The sequence below is a fragment of the Mustela nivalis genome (genome assembly GCF_964662115.1).
Source record: "Mustela nivalis genome assembly, chromosome: 9".
Lineage (NCBI taxonomy): Eukaryota > Metazoa > Chordata > Mammalia > Carnivora > Mustelidae > Mustela > Mustela nivalis.
In genome coordinates, this window is record NC_139028.1 from 9,479,495 (window position 1) to 9,503,040 (window position 23,546).

Below are 23,546 nucleotides of genomic sequence, written 5' to 3' on the forward strand. Positions count from 1 at the left end.
GGAGGACATTTCAGGGTAGGAACCCATCAAGACTGGAATCAGAACGGTGCGAAGTCAAGAAACACATGCTCTGATTCTAGCTCTGGAGTACTTGGGCAAGTCAGGTCCCTTTTTATACAACTCCTGATTTCTCTTCTGTAAATTACTTTGGAGGAGAGAGACATTGTCAGGTACAAAGACTACATTATGATCGAGGGCATCCTTTAAATTATTTTATTTTCCCAACAAAATCAAAAGCCACTCAAAGCACTCCCAAAGGCTACAGGGAAAAAAAAAAGTCCTTCCCTACTATCACCTTTCCCGACCATCACCTTTCCCTATCATGCCTCTCTTGGTCTGCTTCTTAGTGAGATGAACCATCGTATTTCTCAGGCATCCCCTCTCCCCCTCCAGCTGACATTAGTTTACCTCTCGTGTTCTTCCTCAGTACAGATGCTCCCATGCTCACGAGCCTCAAACTTGTCTGCATTCATACCAAGTCTTATTATGCCCACTGAACTGCTAAAAATGAGCGATGAACAGGCTTCTTTTCCACTTTCACTTCTAAGTACTCAGCAAATGTAACTAACCAAACAGAGGAAGAAATCCAGAGTAAAGCCAGGGGTGAGCATTTAATGCCTGTCACTATATGAAAACAGACCCAATAAACACAAGGATTCCTTCACAGAGCATGCATGTTCCCCGGCAGTTTCCACCAGCCTGTGTTTCTAGGCCCATTTATGGAAAACGCACATCCCACACGCATATGCCCTATGGGACTGCTCAACATGAAAGTTTGATACGGGGCGCCTGGGTGGCTCAGTCGATTAAGCAGCTACCTTCAGCTCAGGTCATGATCCTGGGGTCTGGGGATCGAGCCCCGCATTGGACTCCCTCTTCAGTGGGGAGCCTGCCTCTCCCTCTCCCCCTGCCTGCTGCACCCCCCCTGTTGTGCTCTCTCTGTCTGTCAAATAAAATCTTAAAAAAAAAAAAAGTTTGATATAGAGCCCACCAGGATATCTAACCCATAAAAGCCGATCTAAACAATCATCAGGTCTTTAAGCTAAAAGATGATTTGCACCCCATCAAATCCAAACACACCCATCCTCCCTTCTCAGAGGACCTCCCTTCTCAGAGGTAGCTCTGGTGTCTCAGGACCAGTCTCAAGAGTAATTCTCTGGTTCTGGTTTTGAGCTGAACTCTATTTTTCCATAAGTTCCAATAAATATGTCTTTACTTTTCTGCTTCCAAGGCTTAATTTAATTAATATAATTTTTCTGGCGTGAAATAATCCTTTTAGTATATGAAATCAATGTCATTTGAGCATTCCCTTTTGTAAGCTGTCACCAGATTATTTAACTATCTCTCATAGCAGAAGTTTGGAGTCACATAAGAATTTCTGTGATGTTCCTTTGGACATATTCCAGCTTCTGGAAATATTACTCGAGTAAATGGGTTGATAAATTAAAAATACTTTATTGAACTGAAAAGCAATGATCTCAAAGAAAAAAATCAATAAACAGTGAATTAATTAAGCAATGTCCTTCCTGATTAATTTTTAACATCATTGTCTTTCGAATCAGAAAATATTTTAAAAATTAGTTTTATGGATTTAAATCTTGACTCAATCCTGTGTACACTTGAATAAATTTTAATCAATTAAATTTTAAATGGATTAGTTTTAGTAAAAGGTAGCATCTTTTGTATGTCTATCATGTAAGTTAGGTGCGATGCAAGGTACCTTGCGTATATTACTGCCATCGATCCTGGGAATAAACCCTCAAAAGAGTTGCTCTTAATCTCATTTAACAGGTGAGAAATTCAGGCCTCAGAATGATGGAACACTGAAATACCCAAAGCTTTGTTGATGACAATATAGATTTTAGATTGTGACCCAGATTCACGTCTCTCTCTCTCTCACACACCCCCCCCACACGTACAAATGGGCACAGATGCACACATGCACACAGAATGCACACACATGCAGATAAGTAGAAATGCACATGTGGGCACATACACAACATGCACACACATGCTCACAAGGGCATACGCACAGACACGTGTGCACACACATGCACACACATGTGCACATGAACAGGTGCATACACATGGACACACATGGGCATATGTGCACATGCAGAGGAGCACACACATGCACACACAAGCACACGTGTACACATGAGCGCAATGCATATGTGGACATACATGCATGCAAAGGAGCATGTGCACATGCACACACATGTGCACACAAACACACATGCAGACACATGGACACAAGTGCACACATGCATATGTGCACATGCACAGGAGAACGTGCACACACACATGAACACATGAAAATGTGTGCACACGTGCACATATATGCATATGTCAGGAGCAGTGCACATGCACGCATGTGTGCATACGAACACATGCACAAACACGCACATGCATACATGTGGGTGCACACATGAACACATGTATGCACATACGTGCGCACACATGCATAAACCAGTCTGTATCTCTGAAACAAAAAGATTCTTGAAAAAACATGAAATGTATCCTTCCCCAGTCTATTACTCTGAACAACTCTATTTCTATTAAGTAAACCTATTGGGCGCGTCCCACTCATTGCATCCCACCAATGTATCCTGACCCACAATTTGGGAAAAAACTGGATTCACCACATCACTGAGTTTCGGGCTTTCTGGTATGAGAAACGCCACATTCTCTCCACGACTCAACCTTCTTTATCTGTCACATTTGAGTCTTAGCTACCAGCAAAAAATGTTAGAAAACATCACTAACGCGGATTCTCACATCCACATGTGATGAGACCGTATACATAAGTTTTCATGAAAGGAGTGAGACCGCAGTGCTCAGGGGCCTCCTCCGCTGGGACGGATGCTGGTGCACACCCGCTGCTGTTTAAGTGAAACAGCAAACACCTGTGGGAATTGACCAAACACCACCAGCGAAGACGACCCCAGAGAAGCAGCCCAGGGGGCACATGTGACAATTATTTGTTGAACTCCAGTGAAGGAAGCAGAGCGACTGTCGCTGATGCTGGACCACAAGACAAACATGCTCTCCTCCTAAAGTTCAGGTTGCTAGTCTCCAGCTTGCAACATCTACTGTTGGGGACTATCTACTCCTGGAGTTCACTACCTGGACAGTGATGAACAAATCTTCGTTTTCCGTCTTCCATGAGAAATCAGGATAAAGCGCACCACACGATGAAACCAACCTAACCCTGTTAAAGACAGCAAGCCCTTTAAAAAACGCCCGTTAATCTCTTGGTTTCTCCTAATGTCCATTTAAATGCCCATCTTACCTAAAAGGAAACCAGACTAAGGATAAGCATGCATTTCAAGACTGCAGTAGCCCATTCTGCCACTGTTAAACCAGGAGACCGATGTTCGAGATTGGTAGAACATATAGACTCAACTTCTTACAATAATAGCAGATCATAAAGTCTCTCCTGTTTCTAGGGGAAAACCCATTTCTCCCGCAAAGAGAAAGAAATAGATGTCTCCATATATGAATTCACCTTCACTGCAGGCACTAAATGTTGCCTTTAAAAAAAAAAAATTGAGAGAGAGAATCAAGAGAGAGAGCACATGGGGTGGGGGTGGGGCAGGGGGAGAGGGGAAAGTAGACTTCCTGCTGAGCGGAACGCCATCCCAGGACCCTGAGATCAATGACCTGAGCCGAAGCCGAAGGCAGACCCTTAACCAACTGAGACACTCAGGCACTCCTAAACACTGCCTTTTTGAAGAGAACCCTGCCTTTATTTCAGAGGCCATTGCGGACATCCAACATTCCATAAAGAAAAATGTGAGCGAATGGTGGGGGCGTAATCTGGGATTCACACCAGGGGGACATGGCTGCGGAAGATGGTAATCAATGCTAACATTCACAGGGGTTCTTTGAGGTTAACAAGAGCCTCGAGAACCAGAGAGGAACAATGGTAAAGTAACAGTAGAGGAGGAAGAGGGGATTTAAAAAACCCTGAAAAATCTGTGCTGCTCTTCAAATGAATTCTCTCTTGGTTTAACTGTAGTCTCACAAGGGGGGTGGGGACGGAGCTGAGATTAAGGGTTAGCTCTTAGGGCCATAAGACTCCCTCCTCCTTGGCCAGTTACCCCAAATGAACATGGTATCACATTCCGGCCTGAGTCCAACATGTTTTGAACCCTGGCTTGTTTGCATGTCCGGATCCACCGGTTTCAATCTCAGAATTTCTAGGAGTCTGGGGTCAGATAAATGGGGTCTGTGGTCCTGCTGTGGGTTTCTTCAAGAATCCAATTAACAGGCTGTGGAGATGAGCGTACCTGTGTGACTTTGTCTCTTATGACTGCCCTGAATGTTTTCTAATGGTTTCTCTCCCCCCCCACCCCCGCCCCAAGGAAAGATTTTTATGGTGAATCCAGCTTTTCTATTTCTAATCAGTAAGGCTTATTTTAAGGACATCCTCAGAAAAATCACAAGATAATTTGCTCCTGTGTTAAAGTCTGGGCGAGACAACATGGGCTGTCCTCCAGGTGGGAGACAAGTATCTATTTTCCTACTGTTAATGGACATATTGATGCTGTGTCCCAGCAGAATAGACACTGATTACCAACACAGGCGTATCCCAGGTAAAATAATTACTTAACACCATCAAATCCTCACCCTACAACATCAATCACTATTCTAAAATCTTCCTCTACTAGCACCTCAATACAAGGAAGTTGACATGAAGAGGAGAATTAATTTAAAATTACATTAATTCACATAGTCTCCCTTCAGACCCATGTCGTGTCTAGGATTTAATTAGTCTATCTGTCAGAAAGTATCAAAGTTTTGCATTCATCGACACAACTAAAAATTCAATATACCTTTTCAAGAGTCTGGTCACTGTCCTGTGTCACGCTGAGCAACAAGGAAAAATGGGTCACAGTCTTTGCTTTTAAAAGTTAGAAATTAGAGGAACTAGAAAAAAAAATGCCAAGTAAAGGGTTGCAAAATAATATTATATTCAGTGCTGAATCATGAAATACAGAATATGAGTTCAGCAGATGATCTCCTGTCTCCTGGGGTGCTAACTGCATTATGGCAGGATCTTTTGGGTGAGATCTTATTGAGCACCTACAGTATACCGGCACTATTCAGGTGCTGCGCTTGCAGCAACAATTTTCGGGTGTCCATCTGGTGCTTTTAAGCTATAGCCAGGCAAATGGGAGAATCTGTCCTTCTTCAAAGATGGGTCATTCAGGGGTGCTTTGAGGTGACCCGCCAACCGAGCCAGCTAGCCTGTGGCAAAGTCTCAGGGCAAGTTTCAAGGTGAAGTCTGTGGTCTGTTCCTGCCTTGATCCACAATGACACTGTGCTCAATCTCCTTCCTGTGATGGGCTTCATCTTGGAGCAAGGTTTGACAACTGCAAACAAATACTTTTCTCCCAAGCTAATGGAAAGGCTTAGGGCTCACACAATGCCTGAACAACCAGCAACACAGGCAGGAGAAATTAACTACCGAGATGAGTCCATTTAAGGGAACATTTGTCACACACTCGAACTCCAGGGAATCAGAACTGGGGTTCTCACGGCCGATGAGAAACCAACCAGATGGCGCCTTATCTAAATGTTTGGGGATTTTGAAAACCTGGTATGGGGCCCAAATTACCAAAAAAAATCTAGTAAGCGTTGGAACTTCCTAAAGTGACAATAACCTCGTTCATAACTATGTCTCTCGTCCTTGGCATTTTGTATGAGGCCAACAGTACCCGCTTAACAAATCTAGATTCAAAGAACGAATACACGGAAAAGCTCCACATTTATTAACAAGCTGATGTAGAGAAAGTGTGACTTTTTATTTAATTTTTTTAATGTAAAAGTATGGAAGGTATAACTAAATTATATATAGAGACAGATTATCTTTGTATCATTAGAATAAATGTGTTGGGTTAATAACATGGTTGGTATTTACATGTACAGATTTCAACGTAAGTGATCCAAGAAATCAATCCTCAAGTGCTTTTTATCTGGCAAAGTCGCCAACTGCTCTACTCTAAGGACAATTTAGCTAGTATTTGCTGGGGCCAAATCGCTCCGGTTTGAAAACCAACCGTCTAGCCTCCTAGAAACTCCACCAGTCCTGGGAAGACTGGAGCAGTCCACCGTCCTACAAATGCTGGAAGGGGTCTTTAGTTTAAGGCACACAAACATGCTGTGGGAACCTCCCAACAAGCTGCAGGCTTCAAAGGATGGAAGGATCTATGAGCCGTGTTGCCAGCACACGTCCTAACACTTGCTGGATGAAGAACGTCCTTGCCTAGTAGCACGGGAGACATAACCTCATTGACACACATTCCTCCCACATGTGTGCACTGGAGAGGTGATCGCTTTAAAATTCGTGACAAAGCCACATCCTGAAAGAAGTACTAGAAGAATTTAGTCAAAGGGCCCTGTAGATATTTTTTTTTTTCAAGAAAATCCACAATATCTCTGAAATTGACCAAGCTGCTTTAATTGTCAAGACTTCTTAGAAGCGGGTATACACTGAGACCATACAACATGAAAATGAAGAGTGGAAACTGATGTCTGAAAATGAGAGCACGGGGCCCCCAAAATAAACAGGTCAAATACCGATGACCTCGGGTCATCCTGAAGAAGCAGCAACAAAACCAAATCACGCCCATGTTTACACTCGGGATGGACTGGATTGAAGTCTCAAAGTGAATCCCAGGTCTGGCACTTGAAGGGGCTCTCTGGACAGAGGAGTAGCAATGTCAGAAAGGCAGAAAGACGAAGAATGACGTCACGCTCGCATTTACTGGGAGTTGCTGTGGGGCTCCGAGGAAGGGCAAGGCGCAAGGACGAGAGGCGAAGGCAGGGCTGCCCGCGGGAAGCAGGAGACGAGTGGGTTTCTGAGAAGAAGAGGAGCTCACGGACGGCAGGTGAAGCCGACACGCAGCGGCTCCACTGAGTTTGCGGTTGAGGAGGGGAAGAGGCACGGAGGACCCCCCATGCGGCAGAAAGCTGTACAGAGTGGGGGGCTGCGAGGCCAGGAGAGGGCGCAAGGCTTGACAATAACGTTGCCGTGGAAGCTGAGGTCTGGGAAGGTTCTAAGGAAAACAGGTCAGCCACTAACCTCCAGAGTACCAAATGGCCAAGTGAGAATTCCACCTTCGCCCCCAGAAGGACAAGAAAGCCCGAGACCAGAGTGGCTTTCAGAGGACTGAGGGAGGGACGTGGAGGACCTCGGTGGAACCAGAAACACGTACACAAGCCAAGTCTTCCTGCCCAGCCAGCCGGTTCTTCAGTCCGCTGGTTCGTAACTCCCCTTCGAGCTTATCTCCTCAAAAATGTCGAAGGAACTGATATTAAGAAAAACTGTATATAAATATACCGGAGCCAGTGTTCCCAGCATTATTCCACCAGAAACAACAGCCTGACGTTAAAGCACCAGATGGGCCGTCGCAGTAGAACAGAAACAAAGACATTCTCTGTTCAAACACCGCCAAGTGCCATCACTTGTATCCGGAGCTGTAATGGACAGAGAGCCATCTCACTGCTATTCCAGAAGCTCTCAGAGTTTCTGTCCCATATGGCGAGGTCTCCACAGTCAGAGCCTCGTTATACAACAACTCTTAAGGGTCTGGCCTTGGAGTCTCTTCATTAATTCAAAGAAACCAAAACAGTTCCTGCTCCTCTCCTCTATGTGTTCAGCAACAAAGCTGTATGAAAAATGCAAAAGCATTTCCAGGCACCCAACGCTTTGCAGTGATTCAAGTGAAACTGCCTTTCAAAAGCCATTTTGCAAAAACTCTGAAAGAACAGTGAGGCTGTACCATTAGATGCTTTGGTTTTCTAAAAACATTCTAAGCATCTTTCAGGTTATGCCTGATACTAGAAAGGCGCACGGGGAAGTTCCAAATTCCCATTTGCACGGTCACTTTCGATGGCTTTGTGAAGGTCCAAAACATCGGGCAACCACCTAAGCAGTCCAGTAGGAAGCTCAGAGAAGAGGTGAGCGGTTCAGCATCCTTTCATGGAAACGCCACGAGGACTAAGTGAGGGGGACTGGTCAGATGCAATGTATTATGCTTGTGAACTGGTGGCCAGCAGGAGTTGCTAGTCCGTAGCTACAGGAAATCTGTTATCTCTTTCTTTTTTTAAATTTATTTATTTGACAGACAGAGATCACAAGTAGAGAGGCAGGCAGAGAGAGAGGGAGAAGCAGGCTCCCTGCTGAGCAGAGAACCCGATGCGGGGCTCGCTCCCAGGACCCTGGGATCATGACCTGAGCGGAAAGCAGAGGTTTTAACCCACTGAGCCACCCAGGCGCCCCCGCTATTATCTTTGATAGCGGTTAAGAAGCACTGACTTATTTCAGTCTCCCGTGATACAAACGAATCACACTGTACACATTTGTGAGTCGACTACCGCCTCCTGGACTCGTGTGTAGAGGACCTTTCAATGAAAACCGATGGGTATTGTAGGGAGACAAAGAAATCATGTTTAGTTCTAGAAGCCAACTGAATCAGATGTTCCTGAAGCACAGTGGGGCCCACACTGCAGAGAGGTTAGGAAGAAGGTTGAAAATTCGTGGCTTGATTTGGCAAGACGGCGGTGGTCACTGGCCGGAACAACGTTGCAGGTCAGGTAGAGACAGTAAGGTTAGTCTGAGGAGCTCAAGGGCTCTGCTGGAGGGAAGACGGGGAGAACTAGGACTCACAGCTCTCGAAGGACAGAATGCTGCCCAGGAAGGGGAAAGCACCTTCATCGGTGGAGGGGCCGTGAGCGCGTCTGTCTTACTGGGGAAGCCACCGAGTATATGTGCGTGTTGATGGGCACCATTGTGTGGGAGGAAGAAAGTGTAGAAACTAGAGAGACGGTAGCTCTGGAAACAGTCCTGGTGTGAGGGATCACAGGGTCTCGGGAGCAAGACCTCACAGCCCGGGGCTGGAAGCCGGGCTGCACACGGAGGCAAACGCAGGTGGGCCGCCGGCGAGAGGACAGCCAGTGGGCTCTTCGCCCTGGCCTCACGGGGGCAGTGCGGGCACCAGTGTCGCCGGAGCCGAGGGAGGGCCCGATGACTGAGAATGAGAGATCGTTCTGGAGCCAGAAAGACGGGGCTGAGTCGGGAAAGGACTGCACCTCAGACCAGCCCTGACCGTCTACTGAGGAGTCCTGCTTCAGTGTTTTAAATAAAACCAGCTCTGCTTCGGTGGGAAAAACGGGGCTGAGGGTCGCACCAGAGGGTCCCCGACTCTGAGACTGTCCCTGTAGCTTCAGGGGACGCCCTTGCGGATGGGCCCATCACGCATCCACGGAATCCCCCGCCACCACCCCCCGCCATGCAGTTTCCAGGTTGCAATCAGGCCGCGAGCCAGGCCGAGTGAGCAGAAGCCGTCCTCACTCATCTCCTCCGGCCTTAGAGCTATGAACAAGCAGCCCAACAGGTGCAGATTCGAGCCAGGAAAGGAAACAGCCAACCCAGGGAGATCCAGAAGTGAAGGATCAGTTCTCCATTATTACGGAAACCACGGTCGTTAACTCCCATAGTCATTACACAGAAGTGCATGCCCTGTAGTAGCAAAAAAAAAAATTTTTTTTTTGTGTGTGTCTAGGCGGCCAGTATGGTGCAGAAGAGCCTCTCAGAGCCATAAAATGAGAAAAATTAATGTTAATTCTATTGACCATAAGGCCTCCAACATGAAGTGAGAATTAGTGGACAAGGACAGGGCAGTTATTAAAGGCGATATATCAAATTCGACTCAGGTGATCTGTGGGGGGCTGCGGGGGCTGCTGTGGCGACCTTTCTAGTTGACACCTTCATTAACAGTGTCTAAGAGCAGAGCCAGCATGGGAATGGATTTTCAGAAACGATTCTACCATAGGAGTTAATTCTGAATGCAAGCTTCCAACATCACAGTAATAACCAGAGTAGAAAAGAATACAAAGCTCTTGGGAAGATGCAAAATTCACGACAGGCAATTATGCAGGGAGATAACCCAGAGAGATGATGGTAAAGTTCTAGGTGGAAAATCTTGAGTCGTAGGATGGGGACAGTAGCAGACTATGGCACCCCCCAAATCTGTCACTTTGACACACTAATTATTACTTACAAAAGACCAAGGGTGAGGAAAACCCTCTGACCCTCCTTCACCCCCTGAAAGCAGGAACGAAATCTCCCACACCAAAGGCACCCTCCTTCTGCAGGCAGGGTAGAAGGCATCCCTACCGCCTGAGACCGGGAACTCAGGGGAGAGAACTAAGTATAAATAAGCCTCGTTACTTCTTGATTAATTTGCTACCCCATGTCCAAACTTCTTTGTCTTGTCAAATCTTCACAAATTTATTATTTTCTTATCAAAAAGGTATAAAAGCTGCCTGCTTTGGTCACTTCTTTGAGGCTCATATTTTTATGGGCTTCCATACACAGCAAATTAAATCAGTTTTTCTCATTAATCTGTTTTATATCTAATTATTAGATCAAAGAACCTAGAAGGAGAAATGGGAAAAAATTTCCTCCCCTACAATGGTGATTTGTGGGTGGGGGGAACCTCAATGATTACCCAATTACCAAACAGTTTTATTACAGATATTTATTGAATAAAAATACCTGTCAGATATTATGAACACTACTGTTGTGTCTGCAGCATGTATTCATGTATAGAACAAGTATACAAAGAGCCATATGCTTTTTTTTTTTTCTCAAAAAATTTAAACAACATTTTTTGTTCTACATTTCAATTGGGGTAAAGTTCATGTAACATAAAATTAACCATTTTGAAGTGAACAATTCAGTGGACAATAATAAAGTCCCCAATGTTCATAGCAGCAATGTCCACAACAGCCAAACTGTGGAAGGAGCTCAGATGCCCTTTGACAGATGAAGGGATAAAGAAGATGTGGTTCATAGACATAATGGAGTATTACTCAGCCATCAGAAAGGACGAATACCTAACTTTTGCATCAACATGGACAGGACTGGAGGAGATTATGCTGAGTGAGATAAGTCAGGCAGAGAGAGTCAATTATCATATGGTTTCACTTACTTGTGGAGCATAAGGAATAACACGGAGGACATTAGGAGAAGGAAGGGAAAAATGAAGGGGAAGAAACTGGAGTGGGAGACGAACCATGAGAGACTATGGACTCCGTAGTGTAGAAACAAACTGAAGATTTTAGAGGGGAGGGGTGGGGGTTTGGGTGAGTCTGGTGGTAGGTATTAAGGAGGGCATGGATTGCACGGAGCACTGGGGGTTATATGCAAACAGTGAATCATGGAACACGACATCAGAAACTAATGATGACAGGCAGTTCTAAATATGGTGTTGATTATTTACATAGGAAAAATGGAGCAAATTAGAAATTGTGAAAAACCAGTTCTTTGTCTCCTTGTAACCTAATCATATAAATTGTTCCTACCTACTTCATAATATAAACTTTTTATTGGTTTTAAATACTGTTTATACATTTTACATAAAGATGTAAACATTGGTAAACAAGCATTCTACATATAAATGCATGCTTTAAGTATTACCCTCCATAAATGTTTGGTTGGTATTGTATCTGTGTGCTTTTGTTAATATTCCTGTTACTATGTAATAATGATGTGCTGATCTCTGACATCAAGAAATAAGCACATGATGTTGAAAAAAAACTAACGATGTACTGTAGGGTGACTAACATAATAAAAAAAATGAAAATAAATAAAGTCATAATGTGGTGCTACCACTACTTGTACATAGTTCTAAAACGTTGTTACCCCAAAAGAAAATCGTGTACACACTAGGCAGGTGCTCTGTGCGCCCAGCCCCCATCATACGCCCAGCTGCGGGTGACCCGCATCTGTGTTTTGTCTTTATGGATCTGAGAATTCTGCATAGTTCGCCTAAACAGAATTACACAATATGTGGCCACTCGTGTCCGGCTTCGTTCTCTTAGCATAACGTTCGGAACCACAGATCAGCACCTCATTCCTTTCTGTGGCCGAAGTCAACGTGCTTTTGAACGATGCTGGGAGCTTGCGAGCACAGCACGGACCTCCCTCCCAGTTCTGAGCGACACCAGCGCGTGGAACCCAGCAGACAGCCAGCGAAGCCCCGCCTGTTCGGATGAATGAGGCGCTTACCGGGAGAAGAGCGGGAAAGAGCTGTTCTGTTCATTGTCCTCTAAGGAATCATTCATGAAACTGCACACGCCACTGCTGGAGAACCTCTTCCTTACTTACGGGACATTTTGATCTTTTCTAAGGAGACACCAGATCTCCACTAATCCCTGCTGAGCTGGAGACTTTGGAATTCCTTAGCCAGACTGCCGAGGGCGCTCGTAAATATCTGCAGAGTGAATTGCAATAGCAATAGAGGGAACTTTGGTTTTGTTTATTTTATTTATTTATTTACTTATTTATTTTTCCGTCCATCTCGAGCTAATGCAATACGGGTGGCATGGCAGGTGGAGTTGTATCTCTTTCTGGGATCAACCACGCAGACTGTCAAAATTTTCATGAACCTGCTTCTGAAACTGGTAACTGCCTCACATCAGGAGTGGGGGAGCAGGTGGGTTTTCTACGAAGTGTCCTCAGTACTCTACAGAAAAAGTCAAGAAAAAGAAAAAAACCTTCCTTTCTGCTATTTTGATCGACATCTCCATTCTGTGGGAGCTGTATTCTATGTCTGACACAGAATTTCTATGTTTTTATTCACTGGCAGAAACACAGTGACGTAATTTATGAAACGGAACACTGCTCTTAACTGTAATTTTCCAGGCTATGATTTTAAGTCCTACTTTCTTCTATTAGTTGGTTTATAGGCTTAGGATTTAATTGACCAGATACTTTCTTATGAAACCGGGAATGGCGAGCTTCTCTTACAAACCTCAGGTAGCTGAACTGAAGTGGGACAGCAGTCTACCTTGATTCCCTAAGGATACCCTCAAGGAAAAAAAATGGGCCCTTTTTATACTGCAAGAGTTTTCAGAAAGAATACTAGAAGCCGAGATCCCATTTACAAGGTATACATTTTCCTCCAAGGAGACATCTTTTTGTTCTTTCTTGTATTTCAGATAGTTGGGTAAAAACACATGCAAAGAGGCACCTGGGTGGCTCAGTGGGTTAAGCCTCTGCCTTCGGCTCAGGTCATGATCTCAGGGTCCTGGGATCTAATCCCGCATTGGGTTCTCTGCTCAGCAGGGAGCCTGCTTCCCCCTCTCTCATCTGCCTGCCTCTCTGCCTACTTGTGCTCTCTCTCTCTCTCTCTGACAAATAAATAAAATCTCTAAAAACAACAACAACAACAACACTATGCAAAATAACTGAAATTTAACTTTTTGCTGTGTCTTTTTTTTCCATAAATGTGTATCTTAAAGTTTGGGGTCATTTTATTTACTCAGTTAATTTAAATGAGATGGCAATTCATTCTTGCAGAAACTAATTGTTGCCCAAAGAGCTTTTAGAAGGCAATTAGCTTATTCCAAAAATACTCCCGATTGGGCTACCATTCCTATGAAAATGTGTTAAAGAGCCATAATAGCCATAAATTGAAGATAAATTATTTATACCTTTCAACAGAATCGTAGTCATCTATAAAATTAAATTGCATCCCCATAAAAATAAACTTTTTCTTTTTGGTGCCAAATCAGTTCTCTAGTTTGCAATAGAAGGTACAGAACGAGCAGCAGGTCTAGTCAAACAAGGTGGGATTTTATAAATACTTGCAGAGTCCAGAGCAATCAAGCTAGCTGCGATGCTGACACACAAAACAACACATGCTGTGTAAAATCTCATGATTCCGGAGAACTGGGCGACACAATGGCCCCGATTCCGGAGGCCTCCGAACGGCAGGGCGGTCTTGGTTGTGAAGACCCTCTGCCACATGATAGAGATAAAACAGATTGACAGCACAGCGAGAGGAGGAACAGAGACATTTATGCAGGAAGAAGACTCATGAATCCCAGAAGATGCAGAGAGGCCAGCCAAAGAGGACGCAAGATACTTTTCTCGAGCTCCACTCGCTGGGAGCCCACAGCCCCGGTGGTCCAGTAGTGGGAGCCAGACAGCCGTGCTTAGGGGGCTTCGCGACAAACACCACCACCCACGGATGGCGTGTTACCTCACCAGTGGAGTTTTACTGTTGGGCAGTGATAACCAGAAAGGAGGAAGAAAATCTCCTGTTGCTAGTAAAAGGGCAGCTACATTTTTGCACAACATCTCTGTCCTTCGCTGGTTCAGCGCTGTCCTCACGTTTACTGCTGACCTTTAGCAATGTGGTGTTTCCAGTTTTTAGTTCTACTGGACGCTGGTCAGAAAGTGAGGAAATCATCTACTTTCCCCACTAAAGCATTTAAGAGAAATGGATTAACCATCACAAGAAAGTAGGCCCAAGTCTCTAGCAGGCAACACAAAGACAGATGAGAAAGGAGTCAGAAATGTGAACTAGTGTCCAGTTGCATTAGAAATGAAATAAACAGGGGCGCCTGGGTGGCTCAGTGGGTTAGGCCTCTGCCTTCGGCTCAGGTCATGATCTCAGGTCCTGGGATCGAGCCCCGCATCGGGCTCTCTGCTCAGTGGGGAGCCTGCTTCCTCCTCTCTCTCTGCCTGCCTCTCTGCCTACCTGTGATCTCTGTCTGTCAAATAAATAAAATCTTAAAAAAAAAAAAAAAAGAAATGAAATAAACACACGGGCAATGAACTATCAGTGGAAACAGGGGCCTGGCCAAGTCCTTGGATAAAGCACTTGGAGTGGAATTGGTGAGAAGGGGGTTCAGGTGGGGACGGATACACAGGAGAGGAGGAAGCAAGGACGGGGAGTGTGGAGAGTGTCTTCCAAGGAAGACGTTTCAGGGGGAGAGACACATGGTGCTCTCAGGGGTGGGGGGCAAAGGCACAGCGGGAGCCCGTATGGTTTCACTTGGGAGATACCTGAAGACATTCAAATGTGAAGGAAGCCACCAGTAGACGTCAGAGACACACAGGAAGGAAGTGGCAGCAGAGGACGAATCCTGGAGAGGAGCAGGTGCTGGAGAAGGCCCAGGAGGCGGCAGGTGGGTCTGGTAAGGGGAGAGCAGGGCCGCAGGTGCAGCAAGGACCTTACTGTGCCCACAGCCCATTTCTCATCCTTAAACTCAGAACCACAACAGGAATCTCTTAGAAAACGTTATGCTAATAGCATCTAGGCTATAAAAGTTTATTTGTATTTAAAGATTATATTTATCTATTTGACAGAGAGAGAAACAGCGAGAGCAACAACACAAGCAGGGGAGCGGGGAGGGGGGAAGCAGGCTCTCCGCAGAGCAGGGAGCCCGATGCGGGGCTCGATCCCAGGACCCTGGGACCATGACCTGAGCGGAAGGCAGAGGCTTAACCTACTGAGTCACCCAGGCGCCCCAAAAGTTTATGTAATTTACAATTTTTGATACAAACACTCCTGCTGCTACTTTTGAATTTTTATGCTTATGTCATGTCTGTTCAAAAGCAAATTGTCTGACAGGAAGAGGGTGCCCTACTCCATGGTAACACAACCCAGGGATTAATTTCAAAGACTTCACAATAAGGAATTAACATATCTATCACATACAATTTAACATGTAAATAACATATCCATTCAAGTTTAACACCCACACAGCAGGGTCTGGCAAGCAGGGTTGGTTTCCACGGCAGGTTTTTATCAGAAAGAATGCAGATTTTAGCATGAACAGACACATGGCTTTGGATCCCAGCCCTTCCCTGTTTCTCCTTCATCCTTTTTGTTTTGTTTTCATTCTTTTTAATGAATTTATTTTTGAGAGAGAGAGAGAGCGTGCACAAATACGAGTGCTGGGGGGGAGGGGCAAAGGGAGAGGGAAAAAGAGAATCTCAAGCAGAGTCCCCGCTGAGCACAGAGCCTGACGTGGGACTCGGTCCCAGGACCTGAGACCATGACCTGAGCCGAAACCAAGAGTGGGACACTTAACTGACTGAGCCCCCCAGGCACCCCAGTTTCTAGCTCATTCTTATTCACTGCTGCATGTCTGACATTTGGAATAGTGTCTGGCTTAATAAATATTTGCAGAAAGAATAAACGAGTCAAGTTTGCTGAGATGCGGGTCCCTTATCTGTAGGTGGAACTAATAATCCTCCCAACCCAAGTGTGTTGGAAGGAACAGAAAGAACAGATTCATGTGGCCATATAGGGTCTGGCCCTCAGTGGGAGCCACGTGGTACATACCGACCCTTCGTAGTGAAAGTAAAGCAAAGATAATCCTAACTATTAGAAGAATTTAGAAGAAGGCCCAATAAATCAGACCTTAATTTTTCTCAAAATCTGAAGTTCACCTTTAGTGTGATCAGTTTAAAAGTTTTCACTTGGAGAAACGTTTGCAGTTTTTCCTGAAGGGACCTGATAGATATCGATGTGTTATCTGTCCCCTGTGCATCCTCTGAAGGCGCCAGCTGCGCTGGTCCGACGTGCTGCAGAAGGGACTACAGAAGCATCATCGTGCTAGAACCGTTGCCATGGAAATGGTATTTCTCCAGTTTGTACTCTTCGTGTGGTCGTGTCTCCTTCATAAGAGAGGAAGAAGAAACACTCACGCCAATAAAACGTTGAGAGCGATTTCTATTTCTTGCTTAAATTGCTCTTTTTTTACCTTTGAAAATAACATGCTTCATAAAACACAAAATCAACAAACGATAGGCCGCTATTCCTCCCCACCTCAGAGCCGAAAGATGAACCTATGACATGGATATAAAATGGGCAAAAACTGTGGTACCCTAAAGCTGATCCCAAGTTTTACCCACATAAAGCCTGTTAAACAACAAAGGTTCTAAAAGTGTAGAATAGGATACAGCGAGTTATCCATACACGTGCCAGATTATCTGCAGACTTAAAACCACCGAACGTCCCAGTGGGGTCTCTTCTCTACCGTGTTGTGTATGACAGGGTATTTACTATGAAGAGTGATCTTATTTGTACACGTCTTTGTCTGGACATCTGCAGTGGGCTGTGGAGTGTCTGGGAAGAGGTCCCTTCACGTCCTAACCCTCTGTAACCATGAAGGTGACTTTATTAAAGAGAGGGTCTTAGCAGATGTAATTAAGTTAAGGGTCTTGGGATTAGGTCCTCCTGGATTCAGGGTGTACGAGAAAGGAGAGAAAGATCTGGGACACAGAGACGCAGAGAGGAAGGCCAAGGGAAGACGGGCAGACACTGGAGTAGAGCAGCTGCAAGCTAGGGAGCGCCCGGGATGTCAGGAGCTACCAGGAGCCAGGACACAGTCCTGGAAAGGAATTCTCTCTGAGCTTCTGAAAGGAACCCACCTCGCCGACATTCTGACTTTGAATCCTTGGCCTCCTAAGTGTGTGTGCACACGTTTCACAGTGGTTTGAGACCACCACGTTTGTGGGGACGTGCTCCAGCAGACCCAGGAAGCCAACTCAGCACTGAACAGGAAAGGTGGGTGAAGGACGGGGAACGTGGCGAAGCACTAACTGCTCTGCGTTTAATCACATTTAATCTCACTAAGCGTGGGGGGAAGATGCTCCCTTTGACAGGGAAGAATGTCAGGATGAGAGAAGGAATGTTCTCTGACATTATCACGGCTCTCAGATCCCAAGAGAACACTGGTTCTGATTCATTATGGATTAGAGTGAAAACTATTTTTGTTGAGGGGTAAACACTCTTTGGTAGCATGACAGTCGCTTCGAAGTAGACTCATCAAAAACTGCATTTTAGGGCAACATTTTCTTTCTGTATTTATATTTTAGTAAGTTTAAAACAACTATTTCATACAAAAAACAACTGCATTTTTAAGGCACTAGCATAAACATCTGGAAATTAAATTTTAAAACTTTCCACATCATCAAAAAGCACAAAGTTCTTACAAACTGAATCTAACGAAATATGCATAAGACTTGGACACAGAAAACTACACAACACTGGTAACAAAAATAAGGAATTCAATACTGTGAAAAGGTCAGTTCCTCATAATTGCGTAGGTAGAATCAATGTAATTCCAATCAAAACTCAGCAGCATTTTTTTTTTTTATTAAAACTGACAATATGCAATATGGTGGCACCTAGGTGGATCACTCCATTAAATGTCTGACTCTTGATTTCGGCTCAGGTCATAATCTCAGGGTGGTGAGTTGGAGCCCCATGCTGCGCTCTGCGCTGAGCAGGGAGTCTACCTGAGGATTCTCTCCCTATGTCCCTCCCCCCGTTCTCCCGTTCTTTCAAATAACTAAATAAATAACTAAATAAATATATTTTTAAAGATTTTATTTATTTATTTTTACAGACAGAGATCACAAGTAGGCAGAGACGCAGGCAGAGAGAGAGGACGAAGCAGGCTCCCCGCTGAGCAGAGATTCCTGATGTGGGGCTCGATCCCAGGACCCTGATCATGACCTGAGCCGAAGGCAGAGGCTTTAACCCTCTGAGCTACCCAGGCGCCCCAATAAATATATATTTTTAAACCCGACGGTATGATTCTATATAAAGGGCCTAGAAAATCTAAAATAATTTGGAAAAAAAGAAGCTGGAAATTCCTTAATACCTGACTTCCAGACCAAGCTGCAGTAATCAAGATAATTTGGCATTAGCATATAAACAGCCCTATACACCTATAGACCGCAATACAGAGTCTGGAAATAGACCCATCAGTTGATTTTCAACCTATCCTTATATGGTCAAAACGATCCAACGAAAAAAGATGTATCTTTTCAACAAGTGGTTCTGGAACCAAAGGCATCCATACATTAAAAACAAAACAAAACACAAAAGCAAAACAAACTCAAAATAGATCACAGACCTAAATATAAAGCCTATACAACTCCTGGAAGAAAACAGGAGAAAATGTTCATGACAGAGGTTAAGTAAAGGCTTCTTAGATAGAACACAAAAAGCATGAACCATAAAAGAAAAAAACTGACAACTTGGACCTCACCAAAATTAAAAACCTTCTGAAAAGCACTTCAGGAAACAGAAATGATAAACCTCAGACTGAGAGAAATTATTTTCAAAATGTGTATCTGATAAATATACACATATAGTATTATTATATACAAATATACACATATAGTATTATTATATACAGACATATATGTGTATATATGCATATATACACATATATAACTTTCATAATGAATGATAAGGAAACTCAATACAAGATGGGCAAAAGATGTGAGAAGACAGTTCCCTAAAGAGGAAGTATGAAAAGATGGTCAATGTTATTAGTCACTAGGGAAATGCAAATAAAACCACAGTGAGATATCAAGACACACGTACGAGAGTGGCTTAAATTCTACACCGTGAGCGACCGACAACACTGGGCGCTGGCAAAGATGTGGGGCCCCTAGAACGCACACACTGCTGGCAGGTGCGCCCAAAGGAGGGGCCATCTTGGAACACGATGGTTTGGCAGTTTCATATAAACAGATACTTACCACACTTGTAGGTATTCGTACAAAAGGGATGACGCCACAGAGACGTACAACACCTCAAAGTGCAGAGTGGTTTTTTCCATAATAGTCCACAAGCACTTGGATGGAGAAGCAACTTACAAGATTTCCATACAATGGAGAAGCGCTCGGCAATAAGAAAGAACAAACGATAGACACACGCGACGGCACGGAGAGGTCCGGAAAGCACCTGCTAGATGAGAGAGTCCAGACCCACAGGCTACCCACTGCATCATCCCTTCTACATGATATTCGATAGAAGGCACAGTACAAAGGCAGAGGCATGGCAAGGGTTTCCAGAACGTGTAGGAGGAAGAGGGACCGACTCCAGGGAAACTCTAGGGAATGTCTTCCAGCGATGAAAACATTGCCCTCAAGTTTCCATGAGGCCATGGTTACATAACCGCTGACATTTGTCAAAATTTTACCCCGACACATCTGCCTAAAAAAATATTTTAAGGGTAGAATGGAGGGTTTGGAGGTAGAGGGATTCAGAGTCGCATTTGTGTTTCTGAAGTTTTATTAAGCCAGATGTCTTCTTCAAAAGCCTGATATTGCCAAAAATATATAAATCCTGAACACCCCTCAACAAATATAATTTTTATATGTATCTCTTGCTAAAAACGAAATATTTTTTTAAAGATTTATTTATTTGAGAGAGAGAAGGAGCATGTGTGCAGAGGGCAGCGGGAGAGAGGATCACAAGCAGACTCCCTGCTGAGTGCAGGGCCTGACATGGGGCTTGATCCCACAACCCTGAGATCCAACGCTTAACCAAACAGGCCACCAGGTGCCTCCCCCAAAGCATTTCTTAAATGTAACTGTCAGCAGTATCACTGTCATTACTTACACGATTCTTAAACATCCTTCCTTGTCCATTGTTTTGAACAACGATGGACCAAAGAACTTCTTTACAAGTGAAACCCCCTCTCCCGGACAGGTGAAAAGAGCCCAAGCAACTTTGTCTTTACATTGTTGCTGTGTGGTTATTATCCTAAGATCAGTTAATTCAAATCTAGTTCTCTAATTGACTGAGATTTTCCAATTTATATCATCAAAGTTCCCACTTCAGCACAGTTTCCTATATGATATGCATTTTCCCCCCTCTGAGACCTCATCTGCCTAAGGAAATACAACTCATTCTTCGGGACTGCTGGCAGGCTGCTTCCCTGGAAACTCTGCTGCTGTGTCGTACGGATGCACCGATTTCTCCCCTGTGCCCCGGAGCGTCTATTTCATTTCTAGGATGGCGCCCCTCGGATTCACATTTGTCTCCAACTACAATGGGGACAGGGAATTTAGCTTATGGAGCACAGCTGGCCCAACCCTGGGTGAAGAGCCTCACATCTACACGGCATGAAATACAAGAAGGCTACGGAAACAAATCATTTTCAACATCAGCTCTCATTTCTCTGAATGTAAGACTTCGCCCCTGCGGCAGGTGGGTATGAAAGCGGGGTTGGGGGAGCCCCAGGAGAGACGTTAGAGTGGAATGGCATTTCTGAAGGACAGCAGACTCAGTCTTGTTTGGTTTCGCTTGCCTTCCACTTGGGTATTTTCATCCAGGCACTGTGTCATCCTCAATGACAGACTAATGGGGTCACTCCAGAAACATGCAGAGTTCCAGGGGCAAACACACTACACACATCCACTGTGTTTTAAAGCTCATACTTGACTGTGTCTTGGACCAGTCTCCGTGCCTGCAGTGGAGCTGTGCCCGGATCAGCATCCCAGAGAGGCTCCAGGGTCCACGTGAGCGTGGCTGCAGCTGGAGGTTTCAGATCCTCCCCAGTCAGGGGGACTGAATTCTGACCCACGGGGCTTCTTCTTCCCTGAGCGGGAGCTCGTCACCTCTTGTAGACCAGGTGGGCATGGTTCTCTGAGCCGATGGCTGGCTCGCAAGTGTGGAGAAGACAGTCTCATGTATACGGAGTCTGGATACCATGAGGGTAGGAGGAGCATCAAGTTGGTATCACCACTCGCTCCCAGCGCAGGGCTGGGAAGTGTGGGAGGACTGCCTGTGGCGGCTGATTCCGACCTGCTCACGCTGCTCACGCTTCATGTCTGCAGAGGTCCACAGCCGAGGGGGATTCTGACGGCTGCTCAGCAGAGAATTCTATACACATTCCTGCAAGTTCCGCTTATTAACAGAGCAATAAACACTTCATGTTTATTAGATGAATCCACAAACCTACTATGCGCCAGGCCTGTTTCAGGAACCGCATTTCGCAGATGCAATGCTTGGGTATGTATTTTTCGTATGTTTTACATTAAGTTTCTCTGGTATTTTTCTTGCTTCAAGTAGTTACAACCTGAATGTCGACACACCAGAGTTCAGGCAGGTCCACACCTCTCCGATCTTCGCATGGTTTAGGGTTCTGCATGCCTGTGGGTTCCATTCATATACTTTGTCACGTGTCCCAGAATGACTCCTGACTGAGCACCATCCCCTTTCATCAAAGCTAATCAGAGAAGGGGAAAGAAACTTTCCCATGACGTTCTGTTTGGACCTGGGGAATGAGGGCTGGCAGCTGCTGGCTCCATCCTCAACAGGACGGCCTGCTCGCTCCCCACAGCTCCGGTGCTGCTCTCCGTCACCCGGAAATCCGACACCTTCACCCAGCGTTCCAGTTAGAACCTTGGCCAGTTCTCCCGGGGGTGCTCATCCCCGCTCTGCCTGGCCTCGGAAAAGGTCAACTCCTCCATCTCCTGCGGCCTCGTCCGTCGTCCTTCCCCCCGACTCCATCCAATAAAAAAGACTTTTCCAATTTCAAATAAAATATGACAAAATGCATAATCAATGTATCAACTTGCTATGAAAAGGCCCATTTGGGTTTTGAGTAATAATGATAAGAATAGCTATTATTATTATCATTATCATCATCATCATTATTATTTTGGTTACATTGCAGAAATAACCAGGTGGCAGCTCGGCACCTTGGAATATCTTAGAAATAATTACCTAGATTAATCAAATACGCTTATCCACCCACTTAAATCTTCCATTTACTGCAGCACGAACCAGCTGAGAACTGACATACAAAGAGAATATGTTATTATGTTACTACAAACATCCTCTAAATGGTACAATTAAAAAAAAAAAAAAGTAAATACAAACCTACTTCCTGGGCACAAAGGGGCATATTTGAAAATTCATATTAAGGGGAAAAAACAAAAATGTCTTCAATCAGATTAATTACCATTATCCACAACAGATATGCTAATGAGCATGCTCATCTGATATGCGTACTTCTCTGGAGATACAAATAGAGAGTATCTAGAAGTGCTATTAAATTGATCTCCCCCCATTCTTACAAAGCTTTGTGAACATCCATCATTCTTGCAGAACAACGACAACAAAAAAAGACAAAACCCCTCTAATTTCCAACCTCTGTGTGTCTGGGTTATGGAGATACTGTACGAGGAGCTTCTGCAGAGATCCAGCAAACTAGAGCAGTGGCCCCAGGCTCCACACTCTGAGAAGGACTCACAGACATCCGATCAATGATGCCGCCAAATATTAGAGAACAAAGGTGGACGGTGGGGGGCCGGGCTGTTTGTCCTACAGCGAAAGATCATGAGGGCTTTCCATAAATGCATGCACTAGGACAGAGACTCCGGCATCATCAGCAACATTACATAAGATAGGACGCCTCTTAGCAGGTCTTTTAATGACATGTCCTTAAGTCATGCTGTTTTAGACGTGTGTGTGCCAGTGTGTTTGTGTGCATGTGTGTGTGCACGCAAGTGATGGGGGTGATGGGGGAAGAGACAGAGGGAGGAGGGATATTAATACATATATTGCTAAACCCGGCACCATGGCAGATTCCATTGTCTCAAAGGGCAGAGGAGGAGGACGGGGAGGACCAATGCAGAGAGGGAGAGGGACAGAGAAAGAAGCGGTTCAGGACCAGTGGAGCCTAGACTTGAGGTACTGGTCACTGGGTTTCAAAGCCTTCACTCTGGACCTGCCCCATGCACGCCATGACTTTGGGATTCCCAACACAACGTCAGTGAATGGAAGCACAAGTACATTCTTAACATCCAAAATACGCCCTTCCTGGATGAGTGCACCACGTTCTTGGAAGACAGAACAGTGCCGACTTTACCACGTGTGCCTTCCCGTGGAGCACCCGTCACAGATACCACCCTGAGCGGA

At 44.9% G+C, this 23,546-nt stretch overlaps 1 protein-coding gene across 2 annotated transcripts in view; it reads right to left on the reverse strand.

Moving 5' to 3' along the window:
- Positions 1–23,546, reverse strand: part of PDGFD (platelet derived growth factor D) — a 218,623-nt gene that overhangs the window by 103,738 nt on the left and 91,339 nt on the right. The gene's annotated exons all lie outside the window — the stretch shown is intronic.